Source organism: Hesperophylax consimilis, chromosome 14 (assembly GCF_061612785.1).
Source record: "Hesperophylax consimilis isolate HC1 chromosome 14, BYU_Hcon_1.0, whole genome shotgun sequence".
NCBI classification, from domain to species: Eukaryota; Metazoa; Arthropoda; class Insecta; order Trichoptera; family Limnephilidae; genus Hesperophylax; species Hesperophylax consimilis.
Window position 1 is genome coordinate 4,937,734 of NC_142849.1, and position 16,065 is coordinate 4,953,798.

The 16,065-nt window shown below is 31.0% G+C and overlaps 1 protein-coding gene across 3 annotated transcripts in view; it reads right to left on the bottom strand.

Moving 5' to 3' along the window:
- The window catches only part of LOC149417817 (homeotic protein antennapedia-like), a 434,064-nt gene that overhangs the window by 268,543 nt on the left and 149,456 nt on the right, over positions 1–16,065 (bottom strand). The window contains exons 1-2 of one of the 3 annotated variants that reach the window (XM_089639456.1): positions 13,622–13,974; positions 13,366–13,514 (exon numbers count right to left, since the gene is read on the bottom strand). The exons of 1 other annotated variant lie outside the window; for it this stretch is intronic. The gene's annotated coding sequence lies outside the window, so the exon portion shown is untranslated. Of the gene's footprint in view, positions 1–13,365; positions 13,975–16,065 lie in introns of those variants that run through there. One more of the 3 variants, XM_089639454.1, reaches the window with a different exon arrangement.

Sequence of the window (16,065 nt, forward strand, 5' to 3'; positions counted from 1 at the left end):
ACAGGCTTTCTAGGATACCTACAACTGTTCTCAATGCCCGGTAATAAATTCATCATAATGTCTAAAGAACATTATGTACAAAAATTGCCACGGTATGAATATAAATCAAAGTGTTTTTTTAATAGGTGGAAATTTAAATTATTTTTCGCAAACGTGGGCGTAATTTTCACGCTTTTGTGACCTAGCGTGATAGGTTGAGATACGGATCTGATTTGGAGCCATAATAGAAATCTCAAACGTTCATTCCACCTCGGCTATGATCTACTCTCCCTGTATTGGCCGGTTAATTCAATTGTCACGCAATTGCTGGGTGTGCTATGTTGGGTGGCTGACAGCACAGCATGATTCCTTACTGAGCTAAAGATCAAAGTTCATTACTTAAACAATTATTAAACAGGTTTTGACATCTCAAAATTTAGATATAATACTATGTTTTGTGATAATAAGATGCAAGATAGGTATATTGTTACAAACGACTCACAAAAAGTTCCTTTAATACTGAACACGAGCAAATTATTTTGAATAGATATATTTCGTAGTTAAATAACTTTTTTAGTATTCTCTAATTTAACCAATTTTAACGAATTTAATTGAAATAAAATTTAAACATTGAATATTTGAAAGGTGACGATTTTTTTTTCTAAGACCACTAACTGAAAATGTAACCATAAACATGTTCTCTTCTAGGTAGATACCCAAAAATTATTAAAAGGAGTTTCATATGATATAGTTTGTATAGATTCACGTGAAGTATTATTTAAATCTTACTTTTGTAATATTTAGATTTACATTTCTATTTTCTTTAAAATATCGGTTCGTCTCATTTCAATCTTTATTTTAAATTCTGCTTTGGTTAACGTACGTATTATGTGTTTAGTTTTCCTGATGTTTTATTACTTGTTTCTAAAAAATATTTTTTCTCTAGTTACTACAAACGTCTACCATAATACGGGCATGAGCCTAGTATGGTAGTCAAGAAAATAATACAAAATTGCAATTTATAAAATTTATTTTACTAAAAAAAAGAACTTGATTACCTATAATTTCAATGATTAAATAATGTTACAATGAGATTTCAGTTTCAAGAAGTTAAGCCCAATAATTTAATATTTTGTTTTGTTCTATTCATTTGTTTGTTACATTGATTGAAGTTAAATAAAGTGATATAAAACGGACAAAAACAGATCGTGCTTTTGGTAATCTCGACAATATATTTTAACACAGTTCAGAAAGAAGGTTACAAAAGACTTTTTTGTACTTTTATAACTAACTGGAAGCAATCAAATTAATTCCTATTGGTTCGGTCCATACGACGCGCGCGCCTCCACTGGGAACTGAGCCGCTCCCAATTAGCAATAAACTAATAAATACTTGAAAATGGGCGACCCTAATACACTATTTTAGCCACAATTGATTTCATACACGTGATTTTTCTCTTTTGACTGCTTACTTATTTATTTGCAAGTTGGAAGCTCATCGCTTCATGTGGACGAAGCTATTGACTAATGAAACCTTTTTTCAGAATATAAGTAGATACCTGCAGGAAAATTTAATTAATCAGTCGCATTTCAAAGTAGCCCGAAAAATGTGGTAGCAATTATTAACGATGTAGTAAAATAGCTTTATGTTGTGAAGACAATTTTTCACGAGAGAAAAATATTTTAAAATTCACAAGAAGCTAGAAGCCATGATTTTGCTCCATATTTGTAAAAAGACAACATTACCACGAAAAAAGTGAATACTTGAGTCAAACCGGGATGTAATACGTAATATTTTATTTATTTTTTTACGAAAAGCATACCCAAGTTGTGTTTGAATATGTTACAGATTTTTTAAAGAAATAATGATAGTATAGTGGCTTCAAAGAAGGGCATGAGTCCCTTTTCCATCGGTTAATATGTACATTTATAATAATGTTAACGCCACAGTTACCCCGATGGTGTGTTTCATTTATGGGTTGAACTGTAAAGTTTGTTTTTAGATCCCGCAAAGAAAGGAATCAGCTGTCCGTCGTCGTGTCGGTCACTTGGTTGGGTTAATGTCAGTAACCGACAGAGGGTACCAGATAGGTACCCACCAGCTATCCGCCAGTTACCTACTGAGGAGCTACTTATCTACGGAATAAATATTTTTAGATGAAGATACGTCGCGAGTAACTGAAAGATAAACACTACGACCAACAACGGTCAACTTTTCATTGTTTATTAGTCGTAGTAAACCTTTTTCAAAAATTAAAAAAAAAACTTTTTTTTTTCAATACTGACGTCTTTTTAATACATATTCCAAAAATTTCATGAAAAAATGCTGATAAGTTTGTTGCAGACACAGCATACAGAATAACCTACTGCTTGACGCCAGTAGGTCAATAATTTGGCAACCCTGTTTTGTGATATGTTATAAATTCTAGCTGACGTGTACCCAGCGTTGTTCGAGGTAATAAATGGTCTGGAGTAAATTTTGAGCTTTCCTTGGGCGTCTCCGAATTCTTCTACCATTAAAACATCTCTCTAAACACTTCTGACATTAATAAGAACAAACTTTGAAATTTTCAGCTAAATCAGTTTGTGTCGAGTCTAAAGGGCATACAGACATTATGAACACAGCCTTTTTTTATATATAAAAGAAGAAGAGGAAGCTAGAATATGATGTTGAAAATAATAATGTGATGTCTACCAACTCTAAGATTTGTAGTAGGTGCCTACAGGTCTTGTAAAAAATATCGGTGCCCTCTGCCAGCATCCAACTAGAGTCATTTGACTACTAGCTGAGATTCCCACCCAACGGGCTGTTGACAATTTCATAAGATTAAGCGCCAGGAACGTTGCAGGAATGTCTTGTAGGCCATTCAGAAATTATTACAAAATGTAGCTAAAGCCATAAAGTGAAATATCGTTCCTGAATGGTGGTCTCTCACAGGATTTTTGTGGTAAGCATATTTTAAGTCAGTTGTTTTATCTTTCTCTGATAATGTTAAACTTGTAGTTTTATGAACGTTCCAAAAAAATATTTTCCAAAATTCTCTTATTTACCAAAACCAAATTATCCTCTGAAATCATTAGATTTATAAGTAAGCATGACGATTTGACATTTGAACTAATACCCTTTACCGAACCATTAAAACGGCCACCATCTCGAATCGGAACCGGAACGTAACAAATTTACAGACAGACAAAATGCCAAATATTATAAATAAAACAAGACATCTCTATAGTCAATAATAACATGCAACAACCTACGTTTATGTACTTAATTTATTCAATTACTAATAGGATACTTAATACATTTCATAACTAGAAAAACTATATATATTTTTTTAATTTTGCACGATATCTAAAATACGTGGGTATCGATACATAAATTTAAATTAGATTATTTTTTTCTGTGTTTTTGTTTTCATGCATTACTTTTAAAAAATAATTTAGTTCGTCTACCAACGACTGGTCATTTCTCCCAACGGCCGCTCAGGCATTGAATAATGCATTGAAACGCCATGCGCGGCATATTTCCCATACAAATGCGCGACTAGTGTCCGACGCAAGGACCCAGACATGGGAAAAAAATACTTCACAATTAAAATATTGAAGGAATTATAAAGTTGTTGTTATCATAACAAAAACTTGCAATTTCTCAGATGTAGGGTTAAACAAATTTATGGATATTATTTGGTATTTATTTACGTACTATAATATACAATATTTATTCTAAAGAACAGTACATAGTTAGGTACCTGGGAAGTCAGTTCTGCTAAAGCAGATTGAATTTAGAATAGAATAATTTTTTTTTTTTTTTCACATTCGCATCTGGAGGGTTTTTTTTAAGGAAATGGGGGAGAAGAAAGGAAAGCAAAAAGGTGTGAGTGTACATATACGAAGAAAATGAGTACGCCCTTTTTTATCGAGAAAATTTAATAAATCTGAGTGATTGATCATTTCCCAAAAAAATATTAGTCATTCAGAATATATCTGATCACTTGTTTACGCAGATGCACTTGTTCACATACAAATAATGGACACGATTATGGACGAAACTATTATTATTTTGAAGAACACGTGTTTCAACTTTCTAATAACATTTTTGTGGATTACTGATAGTTTGTTTTGAAATTTATGAAATCATTCGTTATAGGCCTACAGTCCCATTTTTAACGGGAAAACGAATAATTTGTCCAGATTTATAATAAAATAACTAAATTTTATATCAGTAAGTTTTCTCCGTGTACGAATTTGGGGGTCCGTGTGTCGATTCATGCTTAGGAGTAGATATGTGAGTCTGACATACTTATGAATCCATCCCTCCCAGTGCAGTGCAAGGCGATGAGTTGAAAGAGTACATTGTTTTGTTCTTTCCTTCTGAGTAGATATAAACTAAAAAATGTGGATATATACAGAAATTATTAAGGTTTCACATAAAATAAGGTTCAAAATAGGTACATATCACGCTATATCTGGTAAAATATTTCTTACCATAAGTTTTTAAAAACCTTGATAATATTTACCTACGAAATTATCTCGTTAAAAACAAAAAGAGAACTATAACTGCTATAATCGAAAATCGCTTCATTATCTAGAAATTATTCAGAAGTCTATCATTAAGATAATGCACCAGAAGACCAAGATATATCCCACCGATCAATTGTTTAAGGAAACTGACATTATGGAACTAAGGCAGATATACTGTGTCCAATGTCTTAAATTTATATCTACTCGTCCTTATAATTTCTGTAAAAATCCAAATCTTTCTAGCCAGAGACATAACATATGCGACATATGCGTGTACACAGTGCATCACTGCAAAACTAGGCTAGCTCAAAGACACATTAACTATATTGGCCCAAAATTGTTTAATTCCTTGCCGAGTTCTATCAAGATGTGCCAAAACCTAATCTCGCATAAAATAAATGTCAAAAGCTGGGTAAAAAAGTATCTGGAAGCGAGAGAATTTTTTCTGTAAATTATACTACGAATATGATACCTATATTTGATAATATTTTACCATCTAAATTAAAAAAAATTTAACTTCTTTTAAACTGTTTTTTTATTAAATACCCAAAAAACCCCACTAAAATCATATTAAACTAACTTTATATACTATATATATTTTTTCTTTATTCATATTTCTTTTTTCATTTAAACCATAGATAATGTAACCACCACTGTTTTGAATACATAACTTAGGTATAATGCCCACGCACACGCTTTTCCTTTGTGGGATTTTTTGTTACTGCCTTATATTTTGTATAATTATGTATGTACCTGTATGTATCCAAAAAAATTTCAATAAAAAAATAAAAAATTATTATTATTAGTGATGTGACGTGATAAAGTTACGTACGTAAAATTTAATTTTTTATTAAATTTAAGTTATTTCTTTTTACGTTATTTTTATTCTTAGTAACATCTTCTTCTTCTTCATTCTTATGAGGCATTTTTAGTACGTATTTTGTAAATAGGTATAATTAAATTATGCAGCCGTTATTATAATAATTGATGGAGTAATTATTGTCAGCATAGTTGCTTTCTAAGCAGTTAATCTAAGAAGTTAAGTTAAGTTAAATTTCTTAATTGAAAAAATGTATAAAAATAAAATTAAATAATAATAACAATTAGCTTTAAATGTCATTTAAAATAAATTTTTGTGTGCTTTCTATCTCCGAAAAACCTGAAGGAAGTCATAAATTTGAGTGCCAATTAAAATAACACCGAACTTGTGTGTTAGATCTGATATTATACGATTTACCTACAAACCAAGATAGATTTTATTAATTTCCATAAATCAAAAAACAACGAAATTAAATATAATGTACTATTTTACACTTTTAATTAAGTTTATTCGTAATTTTTTATTCATACAGTATAAATTTATATTTAAATTTAATCTTCTGTGAAATCTCTAAGTAGGTATGGTGATTATAGTAATTATTTATGTAATGACTTAATTGTTTTTTTAGAGAAAAACAATAAGCCAAAGGTACCTGCATGATATTATTAAGGTGGTTCTCACTCATTAAAAAAGTGTCGGATACCAGGTTAAATATTCCAAATACCTAAGTAGATATTTACTCCAATTCATAGGTAGTTAGAAGCAATTTCATTTTATAATTGCATAATCCATTTCACATAATTATCGTGTAATGTTTATTATATAATCAGATTTGTGTTAGACAATGAATATTCATTATGCGACTAGTTATTTTCTTTGTGTTCATGAAGATACCTCTAAAAATATTGGGAGAAAAAACAACAATTTACACGGATAAAAACTTACTGATATGAATTATGGCTATTTTATTAAGAATCTCTTCAAAATAAGCGTAATCCGGTTAAAAACGAAATTACAAGACCTTGACGAATAAATTGATAAGTTTCCTGATAAATTTATCATCACTATATCGGAACACGTGTTCATGAAAATAATAATATTTTCGCATTTTATCATTATATATTTTTAAGGGATGATGCAGGTGCATGAAAACGTGATCCGATATATTAGGAATTCACTAAGTTTATCAGGAAACGGCCTGCAATCCCGTTTTTAACCGGATTACTAATTGAACAGACAAATTGCTTCAGCTAATAAAATTCAACGCGCTCCCATATTACTAGCTTACCAAAATATTAATTGGTGAAAAATATCAAGGGTTTTGTTTGAAAATATTAACAGTTTATTTATTCCTGACAGTACGCAGAACCTACCCAGGAAAGTAGGTAATAATATGAACATTTTGAGATTTGGAATGAATTACCTAACGGAATCAAATGATTTTAAATAAAATTCATTTTAATGTCTTTTAAATTTGGATACATTGACATTAAAAATGTCCCCAATCATTTATGAGAGAATGTAATGGTCGTTTTAAACCATGGTTTTTTTTGTCCAGTTTTCACGTGGGTCTTCTTTTTATATGGATTTGGGATGAAAAAAGACTTGATTTATTTTGGTACCTAACATTTTTGTTATAGTTTAAGATGGCGGATATTATTTAACATCTTTCATTGTTTTACGCAAGTAACTACCTAATTATACGGAAATTTCGCATGTTAATTTCATTTTATTTTTAAAACTATGATAAAAAATACCATAATAATACGTGTTTATTAAATTATTGTGAATGTGTATTACTTTTCGGAATTGCGAATTTCACTTGTTTTTTATAATATGTAGCAACAGCAAAAGCATAAGACTGATATTTTCATGTGATCTATGATTTTGTTCAATGTGTTGTTATTTTTTTAAGATTTAGCACCGTCCCAAATATTAAAGTGTATTCTATATGAAATCATAAGCATGAAAATAATGTTCTTTTAAAGCAAAGATTTTCTTACGGATCTCAATATAGTTTCCATATGAGGGTCGGTATGAAAAGAAACGTAGTGTAAGACGCCCAATAGGCAAGTAATAAGTATTGACGTTATTAAAAATTTAAATTTAGGTAGGTAGTTATGTTTTTAGAGGTTAAGATTAACAGCGCTGATGAAATTCAACGAAATTGCATACCCATTGAAAAGGTCAGGCATCATCATTCGTTCTCCAAAATATTTTTCCGTTAAGTTTAAATTTTATAACAAGTTTTCTGAACCCCTCTTTGAGTTCCTTGGATTTCAGGTATATTTATGTTTCAAACAATGTTTTTAAACATTTTGTAATGTGAAACCGCACCAAAAGTTCCAACTGTTGCTAATCGTTTCTGGCCAGTGAGACTATGGCTACCACAATTGGGGTATGTTGGGAGGCCGAAGGCAATGAGGAGTACCTGGCTATTTAGATCTGGTCACCAAATATGCCCAAAGTCTTTACAAGCAACGTTTCAATTCTAAAAGGTGGTCTTACATCAGGGCGATATTGATAATATTTTCCACTCTGACACGTGCCACAAATATACCACATATTATTTTAAATGAGTAAATTGAGAATAAGTAATAATTGAACCCGCAACTTCCAACTTGCTGATTGAGAGCCTTATCCCTTAATTACGGAGGCCAACAAATGCAATCAGTAACCTTTTTTTCTCTAAGACCATAGTTGTCTTTGCTATAAGAAGGTATCTAAGATAAAAAAAACACTTGCCTACGTACTTTTAATAACATTAAACCCGTTAATCAGAATGTCAAAAGAAATTCGATATCCAAAAATAAGAATATTCTCTACTGGATTTGCTTAGTAATATCACATTTTATTTAGGTCAATGATAAACTTTAATACCTACGTTATTTAATAAGTTATCAGCGTAGCAGCGGGTCAGCAAATTGTGTCATAGATCAACAAAAAAAACATCTAAATAATTTATTTTAACGACAATAAATAACCGTTTTTATCAGAAAAAAAGATATCGTTTCTTCCGTTCATCTAAAAATATGCAAAATAATGTTGAATTATACATAATCATGTGTCTTAATTGCTCACATTAAATGTCACAAAACGCCACTTAACAGATTAAGTAATTCACATGTAGGTCTAGAAATGACGAGATAATTGTTTATAAGAAAAACTAATTCCATATAATAAATATCTTAAATTATTATTACTTTTAATACAAAGTTAAGTAGTAGTAATACCCAGAAAGTTTTGATAAATAATAATAATAATACTTGGATGACTTGTATAGCGCCGTTTTTGTGCAAAAACACCTCAAGAGCGCTGTACAAACTTATAATACATTTCTACAGTGATCTATGTTATTATTTAACTATTTATGGAGAAAATATACAGTACAATACTTACCAGGTAGGTCACTTGAGATTAACACTTAATTAACATTATCTAATTGTTTATTGGCGAAATTTAGATACAGGATTTAGGACTTAGTTGCAAAATTGAATATAACTGGACTTTCTCTTAGGATTGGTATATTTAATTTAAGGGTACGACAGCTTAAAAAGGTAAGTTTTTAGTTTAGACCATTTTCATATTGCAAATACAATTTCTCACAACACGTCTTTTGATTTACAAATAACTAGCCTGCTATGGACTATTATTTTGAATTATTTAAATTTAAATGGGATTAGTTAAATACATGGAAAAAATGCAAGACTGATGTAAGAATAAGGGTGAGATTAAAAAAGGAACGCTTACATCCTTTGCGCGTGTAGAGGGGATGGACCAAGAAAGGACATAGATAAGTAAAATATAGTAAAAAGCTAATTGTAGAAAAAGTCTCGGACTCCCCACGAATACATGGCACGATCAAGTGATTAAAAAAGTTAAGTCAGGTCGTGTAAAGAGTCAGAACAAAAAAATAGTATGTATGAGACGATATAAGAAATGTGAATGAAGTAAGGAGTGTGTGTCGAGACATGAATGTGTTGCGATCTATCCTCTCTGCATACCCCTGCTAAGAATTGGGGTAATAGTTATTTATTTACATTTTTTAAATGTCAACGATCTTTAACATCAAGTGATTAGTAATGTTTCATTAATACAATATTTCATATTGGAGTGTTATTAATATGTATTATTTATTAAACATTTGCAATATTTAGCATGATAAGTAATGCAATATTACTACAATAATATTTTACCCAATTTGTAGTTTTTTTATCCATGAGAAATATTGCGTCGCTAAGTGTATCGTTTTCGTTTGAATAACTACAACTTGAAGAAGTAACTAATAAATACAAAAAACTGCTTTGCTATACATTACAAACGAGCTCTTAAAACGAATCGGTTCACAGCTTTCAGAAAATTATGTATCTACGCAGAAATATATGCGAAATATACGCATCAAGTGATTGCAGTATTTTAAAGTAATTAGCAAATATCTAGATGCTCTAGAAGTGTAAGAATTTTAATTGCGAACGATTATGGTATGACGTGCTTTTTACGATATAACTCTTGCCATACTTGATACGCACTTTGCTTTTTCGTGGATGGAAAACAATTCTAGATCCATAATATAATGCATTTAAACAATTTCAGGAAATAAACGATATAGCTTCAAGTAAAGAATAAATAGCTAAAATGAAGAAAAACTTAGCTAGATTACATGGAAAAGGAATACGCGTAAGAACATAACGGTTCAATTAAAAAAATAATTTAAAGAAATTAATATTTTTGTTCAGAAAAGCTCAAAAGTGTGCTTTAAAAAGATAGGCCTCAGGTAAAATCAGACCGATAAGTTTGTGGTCAGTTTTGTTTCGATAAAGGGCTCTTTGTAGTCCTAAAAAGTGTGTTGCAGCAGGTAACAAAAGAAAGGTGATTAACGTTGCAATTGTGCAATTTCAGGTTGTAAATGATAATGGTTCCATTTAAAAAAGCTCTACGGCATTCCCTTTTACCGAAATCTTTCGCAATTACCTAGGTGGCTATTTAGTAATATTTTTCTTGGAATTTTGTGGTTAATATAAAGGGCATCATTATTTTGCATCCATCAAGCTGCAAAGTATTTTGTGTGGAAAGTTTTAAATGTAAAACAAAGAGAGATCTATAATAGATTTTTTAACTGATAGTAATGCATGTGTTGTTGCAAGTTGTTTCGGAAGGTATTTACTAAAACAAATCTATTATTTTGACTTCGTCAGTACCAGTAAAAAGAACACATTAGGTAACTGGCACATAATCAAATACCCTATCTCCTACATTTAAAAAAATATTGGTTATATAACATGGGTTTGCTTTAAAATGTCAAATTGTGTAGAAGATTTAAAACTCTAGCAATATTATTGCACTCGTTTCTAGCATGCTGCATTCTATTCTAGCTTTCACTGGTTAGACACAAGCAAAAAACTTTTTCAAAGAAAAGTTTCGCTTTAGAAAAAATCACAACGGCTTAAATGGAAGTTGTAAATCAAGTTGAAGATACCTAAAAAACATTTGTTTAGTTTCTTTATTACCTTTATTTACTGAAATGTGCTAAAAAATATTCTTATTTTTTTTTTCTAAAACTGGTGTATTGAGTTGATAAAAAGGTTAACTAACTTATTCGTTAACTTTTATTTACCAACCATTTATGTACATTTTATCAATAATTCCTTTGGTCAGAATGATAACAATATGGCAGAATTCATAAAAATATTACATCAGTGAACCTACATAAAAAATAACTCCGTTTTATAAAAAATGCTGCAAACTCTGTTTTTGGAGGTTCGGGAAATTGTAGGTGCCTATCATAGAGACATATCAATGATTGTTTCAAAAATTCAGCGTCGACATGTAAGAAATTCATTTAGCCGATAAGAATTTCATTTCCAGACCCGTCTTTTAACTTGGAGAAGCCAAGATTTTTATCCTAAACAAGACCCAGTGAGCTTTTGGAATTTTAGAAGTTTAAAATTTGTACAAAATTCGAAATAGGTCCTAGGATATCACATTTGTACAGCGCCTTTGAGACGATTTTTACAAAAACCTTGCTATGCAAATTAACCAATCATTGTTATGCACAAATTAATGTTGCTAATTTATTGAGAAAGTTTTAATTAGTCTCAATTAAAATATACTTTAAGAATAGGAACTAAAAAAGCATACTTGACACGTAACAATCGGTAACGATCGGTATTATTAAAATGTATTAAACTGTATTAATTTCTTGTGTTTTATGTTTTTCTTGTGTAATGTTGTATGTAACACAAAGTACGGCGTCTAATTTTTAACGGACATATAAAAGCTCAATATCCCATAGTAGAAACAAAATTCAAATTGGACAATGCTTGCATCGATCTAGATAAAAAAAATTCAGTTCAGATATAAGCTTTGTAGTGGATGTAAGATTAATTGTATTCGATTTTAAGATTTATCAACAGTCTTCTATACATTGGCACTTAAGTATAAAATTACATTGAATTTCATCTTCATATGTAGGTATAAGTTAATTTTCACCCTCTTGGAGATTTTGATCATTTTGACTGGAGATTGATTTATAGCTGTTTAACTATGCAATGTAACCCCGATAGATAGAAAAGTTTTTTTTTATAACATTGTAATTTAGTTAGCTGCTGTAAGATATAACCAACATAGAAACAATAAATATTTTCTGAAGTTTTCGCAAAAGCTTTCAAAATGGTATTTTCACAATTGACATAATTTTCTCTGAACTTTTACAATAATCCAAGTCTACTGGGATTGCTAAGCCCGTCGGGGATGAAACTACCCTTTTGGTTTCCCGACATTTCCCTCTCCCCAACATCGCCGAAGCCTTCTAGCACCCTGAGAGCCTTATACATCCCATTAGGTGGTACTATAGGTGGTAGGTCTCTACCTAGTTCCTACCTACCGGGTGGGAGTCGTCGCTAAACTCATGGCTATAGCTTCCATACATTTCAGTCCCAACGATTTCACGACCGACCTTTGTGGCTGGAAAGATAATTATTAATATTTCGCTTAGCCGAGATATTTGCGGGAATTTATTTCTTATTTATTGTTAACTACCTGGCCTTTAAATGTTTCAAATATTGTTGTTGTTATTAAATGAGTCCAGAAACTATAGTGATTTATTTTTGGGCAATTATGCCGTGTTGCGCTACCACCTAATTTATCCAAAATTTTGGTCAGTGTTACAGTGTCCATCGTAAGGGTAGTTGTGATGATGGATACTGTAATACTGTAAGGAAGTAGCGCAACACGGCATAACACCCCAAATTTAAATTATTAAAATACTTTTGGCATGAGAACGTCCAGAAACTGTTATTCATCACTATAGCATATTATAATTAAAAAAATAGTGCCAGTTAATAAATTAAGAATTAAAATAAGTAAGAACCTACCTATCCTATCATTGTAAGTATTGTACTGTAGTATATGATCTCCATAAATAGTTAAATAATATCATAGATCACTGTAGAAATGTATTGTAAGTTTGTACAGCGCCCTTGAGGTGATTTTGCACAAAAACGGCGCTATACAAGTCATCCAATTATAATTATTATTATCATCCACGCTAGGTACCTATATAGTGTAAGATATTAATTTAATAGATTCTTCAAAGATTTAACGTGTTTTTGTGGATCAAGCCAAAGAGTAAAAAAAATACTTAAGCCTTTGCAAAGGGATTAAGTAAATTTTGGAAATCAAAAAAAATCTACGCACCATTTTGTTGTTACTATAGTTTTGTAGTTAGGTGATTTTTGCACAAAACCGGCGCTATACAAATTATCCAAATATTATTATTATTACTCGTCATACACGAATATAGCATGAGAGAGAGCCATAAAACAGTTAAACAAACAAACACAGAAGACATTTATTAATTAATTACATGTTAATGAATAATAACAGGTTAGAAGATTGCTATGCAAATTTTTCCACAGTGATAATATTTTATCTGCAAATTTTCCCATGCGTTCAAACACGTCATTCTGGCGACGTTCAAATCGATTTGAGGAGCGGGAAAAGGATCGCGTTCTATTCGAAATTCAAAAATGTTTTTTAAAAACTTACATTTTCCAATGTTGCTGATGTTGAAGGTTTTCACAAACTGAATTACACTGTTAACTATTTTTTCACTAAATTGTTTGTCACTCACTTTTATTATCTAGTATTTATGTCATAATAATACGATATTATTATTTGGAATGTCACTGTTTTCACTATGTGAATAAAATTAATGAATTTAAAATCACAAATGTGTAATAAATTTTATCAATAAACAAAATATATTTAAGTAAGCATAAAAAACAAAAGCACCAGTTATCACTTTTAAAAATTAGAATTATCGTTCCAAATTAAATGTATTTGAATTTTAAAATAACTCCGTTTTTATAATCACACTCGAATTAATAAAACAGTTTTCCGTCTAAATAATGTTCGCGTTTTCCGTCGAGTCCGTCCGGTTTCCACGGTACGTATTCGCTATACAACTTCTTCAACGTTACTGAGTGATATCGTAGTATAAACACATCATCGCTAAAGGCTTCCACCTAAGTGTGACCGAACGTAGCCGAGAACCGATTCTAAGTGACGACAATAGATGGCTCTGCGCGCGTTTTGAAATTTAATACCCAGCGATCTCCCCATACAAAAGCCTTAGCGCAATCCTCCGTACAAAACACATCCACAACCGAAAAACCTAGGCACAAAAAGCTGCCATTTGAAAAATACGAGACCAAAAAATTACGAATACAAAAACGATCCAGATCTACCCCTACCGCTTTTATTTGTCAAGCGATCAAAACACACCAACTAGTAAAAAAGGAAAGAGTTGAGTCTCGTTCAGCATGCGCTAGAACGAGCATTTTCATTAAGAGCACATAAAGCATTAAATAGTGTTTTTATTAATCTGGCTGGGATTAAAAGCTTGATAGTCCTCGCGACACCTAGTAAAATGTACAGTATGTTGGCACCGCACCAAAAAAGTGGAGACAATGATTATAAATTTCAACATTTTTAAAGCATTTCTTACTTATAATCTAAGTTTAATTGGTGCTTTTTTTAAGCGCGGTGGGGATATCGTTTTAGAAGAAGGGGGATTTCTACACAACGGACACATACAAGTTTTTGACACGCTTGTTCTATTTCTGTTGGCGCGAGAGAGACCGATGATTTATGGTCGGCATGAATCAGGTTTGCGGGAGGGAGACGCGCAGAGGTTTGTGCGTTACTTGGTGAGGAGGAGGTAGGTGGGTCATAAAGCATCGTAGGATGGGCCGGGCTGACTGGCCGAATAGAATGCGTTCCCGCTCCATTGGCAGATCGATGATTATCATTTATCACGTGCATCCAAATAATGCCGTACGTCACAATAATCAAATTAGATCTCAGATGACCAGCAACTTTTTGACGTACTCGTGTAATGAATAGTTACCGATTTTTTCTACTAAAAATAATACTGCTAGTAAAGACGGTTCAAACCACTCCAATAACTAAGTACCTACCTATCTATCTAGAAAATACAAGTATTTATTACCAATATTACTCATTTTAGAAAATCGCTCTTTTGGGATTATTAATTTTTATTATAAAAAATAATAATTGCATCGGTAGTTATAATAAATATGTATTACCTTCGCCGGAAGTTGTCGCCGAATGTGTTTAATTTCGTCAAATACAACCGTACACAAATATACCTACTAGATAAAAAGGTATCTATTATGTAGGTTACCTACACACACAAAATGATATATGTATTTTAATCTGAATATCTGGTTGTAACAACCTCAACATCAATGGCAAACCATTATAATAAATTTAATTTACTTAGTAGGTAAATTAGCTGAATAATAAGTAAATAGGAAAATTCCTTCCCTTTAGTGTAACGGGGTAATTTTTTGAAAAATAATTAATCTGTTTTTATAAACCGTAATTGGTGAATTTTTTTTCTGGCTAAAATTTTGTAAAACTATTTTTAATAGATAGATACAGTGACTTAACACATTTCAAAATATTATTTGATAATTTGGGCTTCGCTGGGTGCTTTACCCGTAAGCCTCTATTTTAGAATTAAATATTAATAATATACAATAAAAAGATAATATCAAACAGGAATAAAGTAATATAAAACATCTAATAAAGGCCGTAATGAAAAAAAAAACTTTAGGTAAATATTATTAGGTACGGTTAGACATATAATGATGCGTGATTTTTGTTTATTACGTTTATATGTTTTATACTTTTGATTTTTTAAATTTTTGTAACGCTTAAAAAGGGATCGTTGGTTTGCAGGGTTATTCTATCAATTAAGTAAATATAAAGGTACCTAAGTAATTATCAATAATTATAATTATATTTTTATGAGGATCTAAAACTGACCTGAACAAATTTATTTTGCCAGCCAAAGAATAAAGAAATGACGATTTAACCTACTCTTTTGAAGGCTAATATTTAGTTTAAAATTGTCCTTGACAAAATATCACAAAATAAGCTATTTAAAATCTCCAAAAGAACTGTATATTACCATATATATAAATATATAGGTAGGTACCTACACATATTTTTTAAATGGAAGTTTTTTATTTGCCAAGACAAAACGAACGCACTGTGACCAAATGTCGTGTCGGTGAAATAAGTTCGGTTTCGGGCGAGGACGCGGGATCTCTTGAATATAGACCCAAATCATTTTGATGGTGCTATGAAACGCACATCATTTAAATATAACAATAAAATGTTGCAATGACACAATTAAACAGACGTGAAATTCTGTAC